Genomic DNA, 18,929 nt, shown 5'->3' on the forward strand with positions numbered 1-18,929 from the left:
GCTTAGTTTTCCCAACATTTTCCAAGGTAACTTTATTTTCACTTTTCTCAAATTAAAACAAACACAAAGTTTGAATTGTTAAGTTCCCATCTTAGTAGAATCTATTTCTTTTGCAATATCATAATAATTATGTTTATTTTTAAATATTTAATTGACAAATAAAAATTGTATATAATCAAGGTATATAATGTGATGCTTTGACATACATATATGTTGTATAATGATGATCACAAATGAATGAACAAATCCATAGTTACCATTTGTGTGTGTACATGTCAAAAATAATTAAAATCTACTTTTCTATCAAATTTCAGTTAAAAATTCAGTAGATCCCCAGAACTCATTCATTTATAACTGAGAGTTTGTACACTTTGATCAACATTTTCTCTCTTCCTTCAACTCCCTCAGTTCCTGGCAACTACCCTTCTACTCTCTACTTCTAAGAGTTTTACTTTTTTTAGATTCCTCATATAATAAGATTATACAATATTTTCCATGTGTGTCTCACCTACTTTACTTATCACAATGTCCTCTAGGTTGATCAGTGTTGTCACAAATGGCAGAATCTCCCTCTTTTTATGGCAGAATAGTATGCTGTGTTCTTGTTCATTCAACTATTGATGTAAACTTAGGTTGTTTCCAAATACTGACATTTGTGAATAATGCTACAATGAACATGAGAACATGAATATATTTTCAAGACAGGGATTTCATTTCCTTTGGATATATTCCCAATAGTTGGTTTGCTGGATCATTTGTTAATTCTATTTTTATTTTTTTGAGGAACATCCATAGTATTTTCCATAATAACTGTGCCAGTTTACATTCCCACTAAAAGTTTGTCAGAGTTTTCTCTTCTGCACATTCTTGCAAATACTTGTCTTCTTTTATCTCTCTGATTACAGACATTCTGACAGTTTGCGTGGCGAAAGTTCATTGTGGTTTTGATTTTCATTTTCCAGTGGCTAATGATTTTGAGCACCCTTTTGGGTTCCTGTTGGACATTTGCATTTCTTCTTTGGAAAAATGTCTATTTTTTTCTCTAAGATCAGGAACATGTCAAAGGGTCTTATTCTCACCACTTCTCTTGAACATAGTACTGTCAGTCCTAGAGAGAGCAATTAGGCAAGAAACAGTATTAAAAGCCATTGAGATCATAAAGAAAGAAAGAAGTTAAATTGTCTTTGCTTGCAGATGGTGTGATCTCATAGAAAAAAACACTCCAAACTACTCCACCAAATAAACTAATACATGAATCCAGTAAAGTTGCAGAATTTATAAAAAAATCAATAGAAAAGGTTGCATTTCTAAGCACTAACAACAAACTATTTGAAATATAAATTTTAAAAATAATACCATTTATAATTACAATAGCATTAAATTTAAAAAAAATACTTAGGAATAATTTTAATCAAGAGGTGAAAGATCTATACAGTGAAAACTAAAACACTGATGAAATAAATTTCTGATGACACAAATAAATGAAAAGATATTCATTGATTTATGGGTTGAAAAGATTAATATTATTTAAATGTCCATACTACACAAAGCAAATTACAAATTTAATGTACTCTTATTTAAACTCTAATGGCATTTTCTCATACGTAGAAAAATCTTAAAATTCAATAAGAATCACAAAATAACTGACATAACAATTTTAAAAATTGAGCCAGAAAAACAATGCTGGAGATATCACATTGCCTGATATCAAACAATTACAACACTATAATAAGCAAAACAGTACATTAATGGCATAAATGTATATTCATATATAGAATAATACAACCAAATAGTTAAAAAATAAACCCATGTATATATGGTCAACTGATCTTTGACAAGAACACCAAGAACACACAATGGGGAAAACAGTCTCTTCAGTAAAAGATATTAGGAAGACTAGATATCCACCTACAAAAGAATGAAATTGGACATTTTCTTATGCTTATAAATAAAAATTAACTGGAAATGGTTTAAAGACTTTAATATAAAACCTGAACCTAGAAGAAAATGTAGGGAATAAGCTGATTGACGTTGGTCTGGCAATGATTTTTTTAAAAATATGGTATCAAAAGCACAGGCAACAAAAACGAGAAGAAACAAGTGGTGCCACATCAAACTAAAAAGTTTCTGCACCCAACGGGGATGGGGGATGGGAGGGGTGACATAACATCAATATGAGTACCAAACTTTACCTGTACGATGACCACTTATGTACCTAACCCTGAATTGTGCCCTACTTCTTTAAAATAAAATACAATTTTAAAAATCTGAAAATAAACAACAATTTTTCCACAACAAAGAAAACAAAAAGGAAAGTAAAAAGTCAATTGACAGAATGGAAGAAAATATTTGCGAATCATATTTCTATTAAGGGCTTAGAATTCAAAATATTTAAGGGACTCAATAGATAAATAAACATGTAAAGTGAAAAAAATGGGAAAAGGGCCTGAATAATAACTTTTTTTTAAGATCCAAACCCTCTAAACTTCCTGCAATGATGCTGTGTCTGAGCACATTTATTTTCATCGTCTCTCTCCCAAAGCTTCTTCATCCAATCTGTACCTTTTCATTGTTCTGTAGAAGTAAGATTTCCTTTATCAAACAGCCATTGGTGTAAGGCAGGAAAGCAGTTAGAAGCAGGACTCTTGTTATCTCAGGATCTTAGAAAACCTGGTAGAAAAATCTTTTAAACCAATTTAGATTCACTGTCTTCTTGTAAAGGAATGCCCAAAAGGAAGAGAAAAAGTAATATTTTATCCAGCAACATCTCTATTCACAGTTATATAAGATATGAACATAGGGAAAATTAATATTATTTACTATGGGTTATTGATTATTGTTGACTTTGGTGGCCATTAAAGTGTATCCTCAGACCCCTATCTGCAGACTTTGATTGTAGTTATTACACTCTAAATTTTATCTTTATGTCTGCACTAGGGCAATTCATCTCATGGGCTACCTCTAGTCAATGCCTCAAGATAGCAGTGATACTGAATTAGGCCCACTTCTAGGCAGTTCCTCCCATAGGCAAATGTGACTCAAGAAATTCCCATGAACTTTGTCAAATTTTGATACAACTGCACTGCAGAATCAAATAAAACATTCAAGTTGTATATAATTTTTCTTACGTGGAAAGAGTCTTACAGATTTCTTCATCATGGATACATGAATTTATTTTTTGCTTTCTATTGAATTTCTATGATAGTTGCTGTTGAATTAAAGGTATAAAGAGCCAGGTTGGTGGCTCAAGCCTGTAATCCCAGAACTTTGGGAGGCAGAGGAGAGGATTGCCTGAGTCCAGGGGTTCAAGACCAGCCTAGGCAACATAGTGAGACCTTGTCTCTACAATAAACAAAAAAATTAGCTGGGTGTGATAGCACGTACCTATAGTTCCAGCTACTTAGAAAGCTGAGGCAGAAGAATCACCTGAGTTCAGCGGGTCGCTGCTGTAGTGGCCGTGAGTCTGCCACTGCACTCCAGCCTGGGTGACAGAATGAGATTCCTACTCAAAAAAAAAAAAAAAAAAAAGTCAACAAACCTTTAGAAATTATAGTGTAAGTGGGGAGTGATAAATTATCAGAATGAAGAAGAGAAGAGAAAAATTAAGCTTCAGAAGAGGTGCCAATGGAAAGCAGCCTCTGTACTTCAGATTTCCTTTTATAATGGGGAGTTAATTGTACCTACTCTTTTACTGAATTGTTTGCCTTTTAGTATTAATTTATACATGTTCTTTATATATTCTGGATACAAATTTATCTCAGGTAAATATCTTGCATATATTTTTTTCCAAGTTGACGGTACCAACTTTTGTAATAATCATATTTTGTATTTTTAGAAGGAAATGAGTCAATATATACCAATCACTTAGAACTTAGAATTTTAGCTCACAAAAAATGTACAATGATATTAAGTGTTCTTAAACTATTGTCCAAGCTATTATCATTCTATTGAAGTGAATAGAATAGAATAGTTTATCTCCCAGGATAACTGAAAATTAATAAGATATATAATGTCTCACAAAGTAATGAGGAAAGCACCACGGGTTTCTTTTTTTTTTTTGAGTTGGAGTCTCACTCTGTCGCCCAGACTGGACTGCAGTGGCCTCTCCCGGCCACTGCAACCTCGACCTGCTGGGCTCTGGCAATCCTTCCACCTCAGCCTTCCAAGTAGCCGGAATTACAGGCACGTGCTACCACGCCCAGCTGATTTTTTGATTTATTGTAGAGATGAGGTCTCGCCAAGTTGCCCGGATGGGTCTCGAACCCGTGAGGCAATCCACTCACCTCAGCCTCCCAAAGGCGTGGGATTACAGGCTGAGCCACCGAGCCCGGCTACCAAGGGTTTCTTAAAAGGAGATGCATAAACACCTGGAAGGACAAAAAAAATCTATTGGCTATGATCTAAAACTTGATTTTTATCAGACTTTACATATTCATATCAAAATTATGTAACAAATACAGAATTATAAATGATTAATATAAGGCACTACAGCATTTAGATCTTTTACAGTTAAAAGTTCTTTTTGGTAACCAAGGTAAAAGCTGAGAGTTACTACTCCCTGTAAAGAAGCGTGTGAGAGATAATGTCTGCCAGTTAATGCCCATAAAATCATGCTCTGATCATTTTAACTCTTCCCATCAACAGGTTTTCTTCATTGATGCCCAGAGACTCTTTTTTTTCCCCTCTACATACCTTTCCCCCAGTCTTATTCCCAAATTGTTGTTTCTAACACCCTAAAAGTACTTTCATTTTATCATTGCCCCCTTTAATTGTGTTATCAGTGATTTCTTAGAAAAGCTTCATATACCAGTAACTGAGCTGAAGGGCAAGGAAAGAGAAATGGCACTTTAAAACTGGTCAGTGAAGCCAAGGAGGTACTGGGCTGTGTTTGGAGACATGCCTGGCCACCGGTGAGGATGAAGGACTGAGGCAGCCCTGCAGCAGCAACGATGATTATCAAGCTCAGTTTGGTGTGCTTGTGGGGATCAAAATGTGCAGCCATCTGTAACGTTACCAAGACCACCCTTCAGTTCTGAGTCAAGCTGGCATGAACTGTAAAGTAAAAATTAAAATATGCTTTCCATAGTTTATTATTTTGTACTTTACATTATAAATAACGATTTCTGAAGTCATTCAGAGTAAGAAAAATGGGGCTGAATATTTTCTCAATCTTAGGGAAACAATAAATGCCATTAGCTATGCATGGTCTGTGCCCAATTATTTGATAGCAATGAGCATGCCTGTAGCTTGACTCAAATGGCTACATATATTTGATGCTCACAAGCACCCCAAATTGCGCTCGTCTCAAATACCTTGTCTAATCAAACCGTTTATTCTCCTTGTATACCTATTTGCACTTGTGGGATTGCCAGCTCAACCAGAAATCTTTAACAGAGATTTTAATCATACTCGGTTGCTCTTTTCTTATGTAATATGGCACTAAGTTCTACCTTCCCTGCTTCTATAGTGCCAGGTTCATCATCTTCTCCATTTTGGGGCTCCACATGAGCACTAGAATGCATATGTCAAATCGTCTTGTGAGTGTTTCTTTTTTATTATTATTATAAAAATGTGGGGTACAATTCAGGGTTAGGTATACAAATGTTGATTATGCAGATACCCTTGTTGATGAGGTATGCCCCTCCCACCCCTAGCAGTTTCCCTCAACTGCCAATCCCATCCCCTCCCCTGACAGTTTCCCACTACTGCCAATCCCTTTCTTATAGTATTACAATTGTTCAAGGTCCGCTTATGAGTGAGAAAATATGTTCTTTGTTTCTGTGATAGATCACTGAGTATAATTGACTCTAAATCCATTCAAGTTGCTGCAAAATCCACGTTTGTCCTTTATGACTACATAATATTCCATTGTGTATATGTACCATATATTTTTTTATCCAAAATGTGAGTGTTTTCTTACAAAGTCATAGAGCACCACGAGAGGTCTGAGAGATGTTGAGTAGTGCAGAGTTTGAAACACTACCTACCTATAATCCCAGCACTTTGGGAGGCTGAGGCTAGAGGATTGCCTGAGCCCAGGGTTTTGAGACCAGTCTGGGCAACTTGGTGAGACCTCGTCTCTACAATAAATCACAAAAACTAGCCGGGCATGTTGGTGTACTTGGAAGGTTGAGGCGGAAGGATCACCTGAGACCAGGAGGTTGAGGCTGTGGTGGCCATGAGCGTGCGAGCATGCCATTGCACTCCAGCCTAGGTGATACGAGTGAGACTCCAACTCAAAAAAAGGAAAAACTACCTACCTCATGAGGAGATGTGTAATATATGTATAATATCTAGTATGGAGCTTGGGATACATTTGGTGTTCAAACAATTTTAAGTGAACAAGTTAACAAGTTTAATTGTTTCCTGAACCTTGGCTCTGTCATCCTCAAAGTAATCTATGCTGCTGCTCAAATAATTTTTTTAAATACAAGTCTAATTATATCTCTTTTTAGCTTTTGCGTCATTAACAATCTTTCCAGTATCTATTGCTCTACTTCTCAAACAATGGTATCTCTAAATAGTGTGCAAGCCCTGGCAGAAATACAGAACCTCAGGTTTTAACCAGATCTGCTAAGTCAGGATTTCTGGGGTTTGAGTTCAAGAATTTGCATTTGAACAAACTCCCTAAGGTTATCTTTGCATTTTGAATTCTGGAAACCACTGACTCACAGGAACATTTTAAACTGATGTTTAAATGTTTTAAACAGGAACATTTTAAACAGGAACATTTTAAACTGATAAATGTGATGTGAGTCATGTAATTGTTTGGTTCTTAAATTTCTTAACCGGAACTCCCACATTACTGACCTGTCTTACTGATTTTATTGTAATAGTACTATATAGTTTTTATATTCGCCAAGCAAATGACATTTTTTTTTCCTGTTGCTGAACTGGTGTTTTTCTCTTGCCCAGGCTGCTTGTTTCCCTCTCACACTCTTAAAAACAACCTTTATATTTTATATTCTGGTTCTGGTATTGTCTTTTTTAGAAAGCTAATACAGTGTCTTACAAACCCTGACAGACTTAATGACTCTTACATTCCTCTTGCTTACTATGATAACTGCCTGGAGTTCTCATGGGGTATTATATTTTGTTTCTGTTTTCCCTCCTAGACTTTGAATGTCTTAACTCCAGGGCCTATGTTGTATCCTCTTTAACACAAATCCCTAACAGACCTAGGACTTCAGTACACTTTTCACAGTTATTTGATGGATTGCATGCAAATAGAGTATTCTCATTTATTCAATATTTTTGTTTTCTCTTTTTTCTTTCAGAATTATCTCAGAAAAAGAAAATTATTCATAGAGTATTCTTCTAACATGTTTATAAAAAAGATCTCATTAGATAGAACCCATATTGAAGAAAATGCTTTTACTTATTAATTTACTGAGGTAAACAAATTAGAAACCAAATTAGAAATAAAGAAGTAATATGGAGAAGCAAATAAAGATATGCTAGTCATAAGTTTTCTATTTAAAAGGAAATCTGTTTCAGATAGCTCTAAACTATAATTTAATTTTAAATCCATTTTTTTAACTTAAAATTAATATGAAAAAGTAAAATGTTTCTTTATTCATCTATCCTCAAAATCATATATTAAGTACTTCCGATATTTTTTTAATCTTTTTACAATATATATATAATGTATATATGTATATATAATGTATATATCAATGTCTCAGCTGTTTAAGTATATGATTAGCACCTGCTAAGAATTTAGGAGGCATTAATTGACCTGAAATCAGCCCAATATGAGCAGCAGGCATGGTGCTATGTTTGCTTCAAACTCTGTCTTGTTGCCAACGTTTACCTAATGTAAATATAGGAAAAACAAATTGAACAGTACTGTTGCTTATGTGTTAAATCCATCTCTCATTGAGCCAAATTCTCCCTGGAGCATGTCATTCCTTGGAACCCAGATAAGCATCCAGTGAGATAGATTAACACTTTGAAGTCACTAGGGTATCATCAAGACTTTTTTGTTGATGATAGTGTATCTTTGGCACTGGGGAAAATCTGGCTCATCTTGTTAGTAGCAGAAATAATGTAATTTAGTGAGCTGCCAGGATAATTAGAGCAGGTGAACAGTAGGTAGAAATAATGCCCTGAAGAGTCAAAAGAAAACACTTAGATTATTTTTCAATTTATTTCGGTGCTACTAAATGCTATTGGTATCTATTTGCTTTTGTCTCTCTGTCAATCCTGGGTAGCAAATTAGGCATTTAGGGAGACATTAACTTTTCCAAGTCACTTGGAGACTATTTCGTGCATTTCTGAGAGATGCTAATTGACAGAGTTGTAAATGAAAACATCACAAAAATGTGATATTTATCTTTACTGAATTAGGAATTTTAGAAAATCACAGGAGAGTGACTCATTGTCATCCTTTTCAGAAAGAAATACAATTCCAGATTCCTGTCATATTTAATTATACGAGAACAATGAGTCAGTGGAAGAATTCACTCTAAGTATTGGCTAAAGTGTCTGTAGAATAAAGGTTTACTCTCCAAAAGGTTAATTACTCCCAAATCAACAAAAACAAAAATTTAAAAGCATTCGATTGATTTTCCAGGTGTATTTGACCACAATCTGTCAATATTATTTTCAATAATTCTTCTATGTAAAAATCAACTAAGTGCTTCACAAAATCAAGCTTATCAACTGCTTTTTAAGTGCATTTATGTCCTTGTACAATTTCGTTTATGTTATTGCCCTCAATTGAAATGTTCATCCCCTCTTTCCTGATGAAGCTTTGGATTCATATTAAATAGTGTTTGGCTCAGGATGACTAGAGCAAAAATAAAAATAAAAAATAAAAACATAAAAATTAAAATCAGCCCGGCTCGGTAGCTCAGCCTGTAATCCCGCGCCTTTGGGAGACTGAGGTGAGTGAATTGCCTGAGCCCGCGGGTTCGAGACCCGCCTGGGCAGTAAGACCTCATCTCTACAATAAATCAAAAAATCAGCCGGGCGTGGTAGCGCATGCCTGTAATTCCGGCTACTCGGAAGGCTGAGGCGGAAGGATCGCCGGAGCCCAGCAGGTCGAGGCTGCGGTGGCCGGGAGCGGCCACTGCACTCCAGTCTGGGTGACAGAGTGAGACTCCAACTCAAAAAAAATAAAAAATTAAAATCATTTGAACACCGAAAACATGTTTAAAACAGTGAGGATTTTTTGTATAGTACAATAATGATGAATAAATAACACTGTACATTTGCAAAAAGAGTAAACCTTAATACATGTGAAAGAGTGGGGAAAATGGCCTAAAGTAACTTTGGAAATGAGTGAAGTCCATAAGATTAAATCCCCACAGAACTTTATATAAAAACTGTGTTAGTTGATAAGATGTTTCCACAAGGAGAATGGGTCAGTAATTCTGATGCTACTGTGGATGTTTACTAGACTTGATGTTTACTAGTTAAATAAATGGATGGCAAATGGTGACAGCCAGTTTTCTCACTGATAAAGTAGGAGATTACAAATAATATGGGGAAAAAGACTATGTCTATGTGGTAATGGACTAGAGTTGGATATATAGATTTGAACTCATATTTAGGTCTGTGTACAGAAGGTTAAAATATAAATATTTGTAGATATGCATATACATACAGATATTAGTATGCACAAACATATTGTCATCTATGTTGCTCTGTCAACTAAAAGGGCCCAGAAACAATGGCATGCAGTGGTAATGAGCATACCCAATCCTCAGATCTTGGCTCATAATATTCTTTTAAAAAAGTAACTAAGGCCCCTTGAAGAAATGGTTGATTGTAGGACAGGGCAGGGTTTACATAAAATGAATCTCTAACTTTTGTAGTGCCAGGATGTAAAGAAGTTTTAAAAAAAAAAGTGATTTGTCAAAGCAACATAGACTTCCACAGTGGACAGAGCTGAAACAATTTCAAATAAGTAAATAAAGTAGTATTAGATAATAATTAAATAATAAAATGAATACTTATGATTTCACACTGATATAAAATAATGACAAAAAAATGAGGAAGAAAAGTTATGTCTCCCTTGCAAAATAATACCAATTACATAGATATTTCACTCTAAGGAGAGGAAATATAACTCCTAAGTTTTTAAGTGTCAGTTGCACATAGTAACACCCTTTGATAGAGTACAGAATGGAAAAGGATGACATAAATCAGAATTTTACAGTGGAGAAACCTGGCAAGCACCATTTCAGCAAAAAGATGAAGGTCAACATCAGAAGTTAGTATATATCTTAGGTAAGATGTGATAAAAATGGCAGTTTAACTCGGGTATCTTTCTCCTAAAAATCATAACTCCAGTATAATCATGAGACAAATGACAGACAAATTCCAATACTGGGGCATCCTATAAAATACAGTATTACTCAAAACTGTCAAAGTCATAAAAAAAATTGAATAACTGTTATAGCCAAGGAGCCTAAGGAAACATGACAATTAAATGTAAAATAATATCTTGGATAAGATCCTGTATGGTTAGAAGGACAATAGAAAAAAATGACAAAAATCTTAATAAGATGTGGACTTGGTATAGTAATAAAGTATTAATATTGTTCCATTTATTTTAATAAGTACACTAAACTAATATAAGATGCCAACGGTAAGATAACCTGGATGTGAGTCTATTTTTCTGTAAATATATGCCTTTAAAAAAAGTATGTTTAAAAAAAAAACCAAGTTGGTCAAAAGCAATTAACCAAAAGGAATGCTGCTTAAAGCTATTTGGTTGAATCAAATTGGACAACAACTTTGAGTAAATATCTTGCTTAAATATGAACAAATGATATGCCATATTTGAAAATCAGGAGTATTATTTCTTATATGCAACAACATTATTTTGTAAATAGTCATTATTGTATGATCATACTTTAAAAAATAAACAAATTAAAAATAATAATTTTTTAAGCTTAGGTATTTTTCAAATTCAGTTAAAATTATATGTGTGAACTAAAGTTTTCACTTACTAGACCTGTATATTTCATCTTACAGTTTTCATTTGTTTCCATGCTTTGAATGGTAAACAAAATTTCCAAATAATCACAAAAAGTGAAAATTAAGGGAACTTAAGTTCTACTGTTTTGGTTTTACAGGTACTGTGCTTTTCTAGTTTATTTTACATGTAATGTTTTAACACAGGGATATGCACAGTACTACTAGGGCTAGAGATACAAACGAATTCTGAAAAAAACAATGAACTGATCCCTTACAAACTTGCTCTTATAGTAAGTCATATAGCCAACATTTAACATGACAGGGGATAACTTTATAACTAAAATGTCTTCAAGTTAACCTCCACATAAAAATTAGTGTCCATTAAAGCAGAAGTAATGAAAATGTGCTGTTATATATAATTATTATATATGTAATTAAAGCTCAACACTAACGACATGCTTTTTAGCACCTAGAATAACAGATTTATTTTTTCTCCACCAGAGAAAAATGTTTTATAATTGACATTATTTAGAAATGTCAGTACATGGAAGGGATGTTTTATAATTAATGTTATTTAGAGTTGTTAGTGGTTATATAAAGCATATTGTCTTATATGGAAAAAAGACAGTCAATTTTATGCATTTCCTATGTATTAATTAATCGTGAATATTAATTATTTTTTATTTTTAAACATTTCTGTATGAACTGTATTTCTTGCTTGAACTGCTGGCGAACCACTCCTAATGCCTGGTTCTTTGTGTGCCACTCATAAGACTATCCATTTTTCACTCCTTTGTGAATTTGTAGTTTTTGTTCTTTTAAAGTTATTAATTCAACATCTGACAGCTAGTTGTGTTCTGTGCTATTTGCTGTGTATGTTCTCCACCCAATTTAAAAAACTGCAGTTATTCTAAGCTAACAGAATAGTTTGTTTCTGTAAAGTTTTATAACATATGAGATCACACCATGCAAATTGTTATTGCAAATTATGCAGATTATGCAATCAATAACATTGTTGTTGGCTATCTTCCTGTCACCAACAGCACAGAGTGGGGATGACTAAAAATTAATTGAAAATTAAAAATAACTAAAAATACATTATAGATTAAAATTACTTAAAGAAAACACTTCTCCCAAGTAAAAATTTGCAAACTGTGTGTATTTTTTTTCACTTATCAGAAAGCTTTAACCTAAGAAATATGTGCATTAGCATAAATTATTAGTTTTGAATTGACTTGTAATTTAATTCGCTTATAGTCTTATCAATTTTCATTTAGTCCAATTTCCTAAAGCTAAATAAAGTTTTCATTTTTAAAATGTTTTACACAAAAGTAATATTGAGATGTGTTACTTAAAGTTTTGTGCATTTTCTCCCCTTTTAATGACTCTTCAATGAATTTGTTCAATCAGAGAGGTTTCCATGTTTGTTCCATGCTTGTTATACTGCTGCATGTTTCACAGCAGGTGGAAAATCAGAAACTCTGTAAATTAGCTGACACACTGCTTCATAATAATATTACACTTAAGCATATTTAATAATAGTTGTGTTTCTTCAGATCAGAGAAATAACATCTACATTCACTGTATCTAATAATGGCTTATACTACTAGACCCCTATGTAAGACAACAGCAACTGTTACCTGTTAAAATTAAGAAAGCCCAGAAATGTTAACTGCTAACAATTTGCTTAATGAACAATTAAGTATCACATATTGATACCTTGGAAAAGCTACTGCCAATCTCTTTTATTATTATGATACATTTTCAGGGTCCACTTATGTGTCTAACCCTGAATCATGCTTCACATCTTTAAAATAAACAAATAAATAAATTAAAAAAAATAACTTGACAGGAAACAAAATAAAAAGAGGAAAAGGGAGAGTGCTATTATCTTAAGTTGCTAGAGTTTCAGCAATATGTACCAAAAAATTTTAACCTTATTGGATTTTAAGAAAAGGTCATTGTGTTTATTATAGTTTTCTTCACACTCCTGATGCCTCTGACACAGCATGTATTGATTAGCACAACTAAGCATAATATTGGTAAACCTCAGAGATATCATAGACATGGTTCCAGACCACTTGAAGAAACTTAATATGCAATTATCAAATCTGAGAGATTTCTTCAGTGTGCACTATATTATAGTCCATTAAGTGTTCAATACAATTATATCTTTTTTTAAAAGTATGTGCCTTAATTTTTTTTTTTTTTTTGAGTTGGAGTCTCACTCTGTCGCCCAGACTGGAGTGCAGTGGCCGCTCCTGGCCACTGCAGCCTCAACCTGCTGGGCTCCAGCGATCCTTCTGCCTCAGCCTTCCAAGTAGCTGGAACTACAGGCCCACATGTACCTTAATTTAAAAAATACTTTATTGCAAAAATTTGCTGATAATCATCTGAGACTTCAGCGAGTCACCATCTTTTCACTGGTGGAGGGTCTTGCTGCAATGTTGATGGCTGCTGACTGATCAGGATGGTGGATGCAATGATTGGGCTGGTGGTGACAATTTCTTAAACTAAAACAACAATAAAATTTGCTGCATTGATTAACTTTCTCACAAAAGATTTTTTTTTTCTTCTTTCTTTCTTTCTTCTTCTTTTTTTTTTTTAGTCGAAGTCTATTTGTCTTTCAGGCTGGAGTGCAATGGCCCCACTCATGACCATGGTCGCCTTGACCTTCTGGGCTCAGGAAATACTTCCACCTCAACCTTCTAAGTGGCTGGAATCACAGGTGTGCACCGCTACTCCCAGCTTATTTTTTGATTTATTGTTGAGAATAGGTTGCCCAGGCTGGTCTCTAAAATGCCTGAGCTCAGGCAATCCTCTCCCCTCTGCCTCCCAAAGTACTGGGATTTCAGGTGTGAGCCACCGTGCCTGGACACAAAAGATTTATTTTAAGCATTAAATTTGTTTGTTAGCATCTTGCCCACAATAGAACTTCTTGCAAAATTGAAGTCAGTTCTTTCAAATCCTGACACCGTTGTGTTAACTAAGTTTACGTAACATTCTAAATGCTTTGTTGTCATTTCAACAACGTTCACAGTATGTTAACCAGGAATTGATTCCAACTCAAAAACAACAGCAGCAGCAGTAACGAAAATCACTTTATTTATATATTTTTGTTTATCCATTAGAAACAACTCCTCTTCTGTTAAAGATATATTATGAGATTTCAGCAATTCAGTGACTTCACTCCTAGGCTTCACTTCTAGTTTTCTTACCATTTTACCACATCTGTAGTTACTTCTCCTACTGAAGTCTTAAACTTCTCAAAGTCATTTATGAAGGTTAAAATTAACTTTATCCATACTGTTATTAGTAATATTTTGACATCGTCCCATAAATCAAGAACATTGTTAATGGCATCTAAAATGGGAAATATTTTTCAGGAGGTTTTTAATTTAGTTTGTCCAAATCTATCAGAAGAATCACTACCCATGGCAGCTAAAGTCTTTTTAAAAAATGTGTTTTGTAAATAATAAGACTTGAGGTGTTCAGGGAAGGGGGAGGAAAGGGATAGGGAGCAAGCTAGGAAAGCCACAGAGGACAGGGCAAAGATGGTGACCTTCTCCAATATGGGTGTCATACCTGAGACTGTACAAATTATAGATGAGATGGATTGTCTTTTCCCAATGAATATCCAGGCTGAATCTATCCCACTGATTTTAGAAGGAGGCAATGTACTTATGGCTGCAGAAACAGGAAGTGGAAAGACTGGTGCTTTCAGTATTACAGTTATTCAGATAGTTTATGAAACTCTTAGAAATCAACAAGAAAGCCAAAAATAAAAGGAAAACCAGCAATTAATATTGGTTCTTTAGTGTCCAACAAACAGCAAAGGAATCCGTATGATAGAGGATCTGCTTTTGTAATTGTGTCAGATGGTCTTTGTTGTCAAAACAGAGAAGGAAATAAACGGCATAGGTGTAGAACTACTATAGGATTGTTGAAAGGGAAACAGTACTATGAAGTATCTTGCCATGATCAAGCATTCATGCAGAGTTGGGTGGTGTACTATACAGGCCTTTTTGGTTTCTGGTATTGACAAGTTTGGATTTGGCTTTGGTGGAAGAGGAAAGAAATCCCATAATAAGCAGTTTGATAATTATGGAGAGGAGTTCATTATGCATAACACCATTGGATGTTACCTAGATATAGATAAAGGGCATGTCAAGTTTTCCAAAAATGGAAAAGATCTTCGTCCAGCATTGAAGTATCACCATGTGAAAAACCAGGCCCTCTTTCTTGCCTGTGTTTTGAAGAATGTTGGCCTAAAATTTAACTTCAAAGAAGAAGAATTTGGGTTTCCATCAAAAGGTGGTTTTGTTGCACTTTCCAAGGCTCTGGATAGTTACACTATTAAATCACAGCACACAGGTAATGTGTAGGTGACACAAACGAAGTTTCTCCCTAATGCTTTAAAAGAGCTCATCATTGGACCCTCTGGGAGTTAAATGAACAAACTCTTAATAATGTCAAGTAGTTTATGAAATTTATTGATAATACTATTAAGGGAGCTTCTGATAATTGAAGATGTTGCAGCCCAGGACCATCACTGATCTTTGGAAAATGGTATCGGTATAGTTGTAGGCATTCCAGGAAGACTAGATAACTTGATGTCAACTGGAAAGCTGAACATATCTCAAGTTTGATTCCTTGTCCTGATGAAGCTGATGGGCTTCATTCTCAAGGTTATCCTGATTTTATAAATAGGATACACAGTTAAATTCCTCAGATGACCTCTGATGGAGAAAAAGATTTCAGGTGATTGTTCTGCCACTTTGCATTCTTTTGATGTGAAGAAACTCTCTGAAAAGATAATGCATTTTCCTACAAGGGTTGAATAAAAAGAGAAAATTCTGTTCCAGATATTGTAAACCATGTTGTTGTCCCAGTGAATCCCAAAACAGACAGACTCAGGAAAAGGCTTGGGAAGAATCACAGTTGAACTGATGAGGTACATGCAAAAGATAACACAAGACCTGGTGCTAACAGCAGAGATTGTGGTCTGAAGCTACCTCAATCCTGAAGGGGGGAGTATGCTATCCAGGCAATCAAGGAACAAGAAATGGATTAAGCATAATATATAGGATGGATCTTCTGTGTAACCAAAATTGACTGTGATAACTTGAAGCAGTACTTTATGCAACAATGAGGAGGACCTGATTTTTTTTTTAAAAGACACCAGTTTTCATCTGCTTGTCTTCATGGTAACAGAACGCCTCATGAAAAAAAGCAAAACTTGGAAAGATTTAAGAAAGGAGACATAAGATTCTTGATTTGTACAGATGTATCCACTAGGGGAATTGGTGTTCATGGAATTCCTTACATTATAAATGTCATTGCCTGATGAAAAGCAAAACTATGTGCATCACATTGGCAGAGTAGGAAGAGCTAAAGAAATGGGTCTGGCTATTTTCTTGGTAGCAACAGAAAAAGAAAAAGTTTGGTATCATGTATGTAGCAGCTGTGAGAAAAAGTTATAACACAAGACTCAAGGAAGATGGAGACTCTACCATATGGTACAATGAGATGCAGTTGCTATCCGAGAACACCTGAACTGTACCAATTCTCAGGTGGAGCCAAATATAAAGGTACCAGTGGATGAATTTGATGAGAAAGTTGCCTATCATCAAAAAGTGGCCACTATAAAGGCCATGTGGATATTTTGGCACCTACCATTCAGAGTTGGCTGCCCTTGAAAAGGAGTCACAGACATCCTTCCTATATCTTGGCTACCTTCCTAACCAGCTGTTCAGAACCTTCTGATTTTTACCTATGCTGAATAAGATTTGGGTAATAAAAGTCTATAGTCTTAAAACTTTAAAACAGTTGTACTGCTTCCAAGCAACTGTATTTATATTAAGTTATTAGTGCTAACTTTTGCATGTCAAAAAAACATTAGTCTTGGGAATTCTTTAAAAAAATAGCAGCCTGATGAAAATAAGTTTGATTCCTATTAATATTTTTAAGATATCGTGAAAGTTGAAATGATTTTTTGATGCTTTAGCTGCAGAGGGATGCTGTCGAAACAACATAAATCGCATTGTACTTTCCATCAAAGCTCTTGGGTGACCAAGTGCATTTTAGGAGCAGTAATATTTTACATTTTAAAAAAGGCCTTTTTTTTTTTTCTGAGTAGTAGGTCTCAACAATGGGCTTAAAACATTTAGTTAACCATGCTGCAAACAAATATGCTATCATTCAGGCTTTGATGTTTCATTTATAGAGTACACTCAGAGTAGAGTTAGCATAATTCTTAAGAGCCCTAAACTTTTTTGGAATTTTAAATAAGCATTGTCTACAATTTAAAGTTACCAGCTGCATTAACCCCTAACAAGACAGTCAGCCTGACTTGTGAAGCATTAAAGCCAAGCATTAAGGTCTCTCTAACTGTAAAAGTTCTAGATGGCAGATTTTTCAATGAAAACCTGTTTTGTCTACAATGAAAAAGTTTGTTGTTGTAGCCACCGTTATTAATAATCTTGGCTAGAATTTTCATATAATGTACTGCAACTTCAACATCTGCACTTGACACTTCACTTTGTGCTTTTATGTTAGAGATTGCTTCTTTCTGCAAATCATAGGAACCAACCTCTGCTAGCTTCAAACTTTTCTCCTACAGCTTCACTTCTCTGCCTTTATAGAATTTAAGAGAGTTGGGGTTTTGATTAAGGAAATTTTGTGGTTGGTTTGATCTATCCAGACCACTAAAACTTTATTCACATAAGCAATACTGCTCTTTCTCTTGTTATCATTTATATTTTCACTGGAATAACACATTTAATTTTCTTCAGGTATATTTAATTCTTATTCACAATTTGGCTGTTTGGCTCAAGGAATAGCTTTCAGTCTATCTCAGCTGTTGACATGCTTTTGTTACTAATCTTAATCATCTGTAGTTTTTTTATTAAATGAGAGATGTGTGACTTCCTTTTGCTTGAATATTTAAGAGGCCATTTTAGGATTATTAACTGGCTTAATTTCAATATTACTGTTTCTAAGGAAATAGAATTGCCCAAGGTGAGAGAAAGATATGGGGAAATGCTTAGTTAGTGAAGCCATCAACACACTCACAACATCTGTTGATAAGTTTGCCATCTTATATAGGTACAGTTCATGATGTCCCCATACAATTATAATAGTAACATCAAAGAAAACTGATACAGCAAATTGCCATAAGAGATATAATAAAAACTTTGAACATTGCAAGAATTCCAAAATGTGACACATAGACACAAAGTGAGCATGTGTTGTTGGAAAAAACGGCATTGATAGATTTTCATTGCAGGTTTACCACATTGAGCAAAACACAACAAAAAACACAAAACTTGTGAAGCGCAATGAAGCAAAGCACAGTAAAACAAAGTAGACTTTGTTTACTTAGGAGAGTAGATTACAGGTGACTACATTCACAGCAATTTTCTTCAGAAACAAATCAAGTGGACTTTAAAATTTGACTTGGAAATATTCTAGATGTCCCTTGTTAAAAGAAAATATGAAATTAAAAAGTTAAAGTATTCTATCTCAAAAGAAATATTTTAATTTATGCTATATTTTTTGGCGAGGCTGCCATAACAGAACACTACAAACTGGGTGACTTAAACTAGAGAAATTTTTTTTCTCACAGTTCCGGAAGCTAGAAGTCTACAATCAAAATGCTGGCAGACTGGATTTCTGCTGAGACTTCACCTTGGCTTGCATGTGGCTATCTTCTTGCTGTGTCCTCACAAGGCTTTTCCTTTGTATTTAAAGACCTCTAGCGTCTCTCTTTTTCTTGTTAGAATAACAGTAATGCTGGACTAAGGCCCACCCTAGCAGCCTTATTTTAAGTTAATTACCTCTTTAAAGACCCTATTTTCAAATCAGTCATATTCTCAGGTACTGGAGATGAGAGCTTCAACATATGAATTTTCAGGAACAAAATTTAGCTGATAACACACACACACACACACACACACACACACACACACACACACACACACACACACATATATATATAT

General features: G+C 34.5%; 1 pseudogene; it reads left to right on the forward strand.

Moving 5' to 3' along the window:
- Positions 1-14,483: 14,483 nt before the first annotated feature.
- On the forward strand, positions 14,484-16,695 carry LOC103276808 (annotated as a pseudogene).
- The last annotated feature ends 2,234 nt before the right edge of the window (positions 16,696-18,929 follow it).

This window comes from Carlito syrichta, unplaced genomic scaffold (genome assembly GCF_000164805.1).
Source record: "Carlito syrichta isolate Samal-C Ts95f unplaced genomic scaffold, Tarsius_syrichta-2.0.1 Scaffold316383, whole genome shotgun sequence".
NCBI classification, from domain to species: domain Eukaryota; kingdom Metazoa; phylum Chordata; class Mammalia; order Primates; family Tarsiidae; genus Carlito; species Carlito syrichta.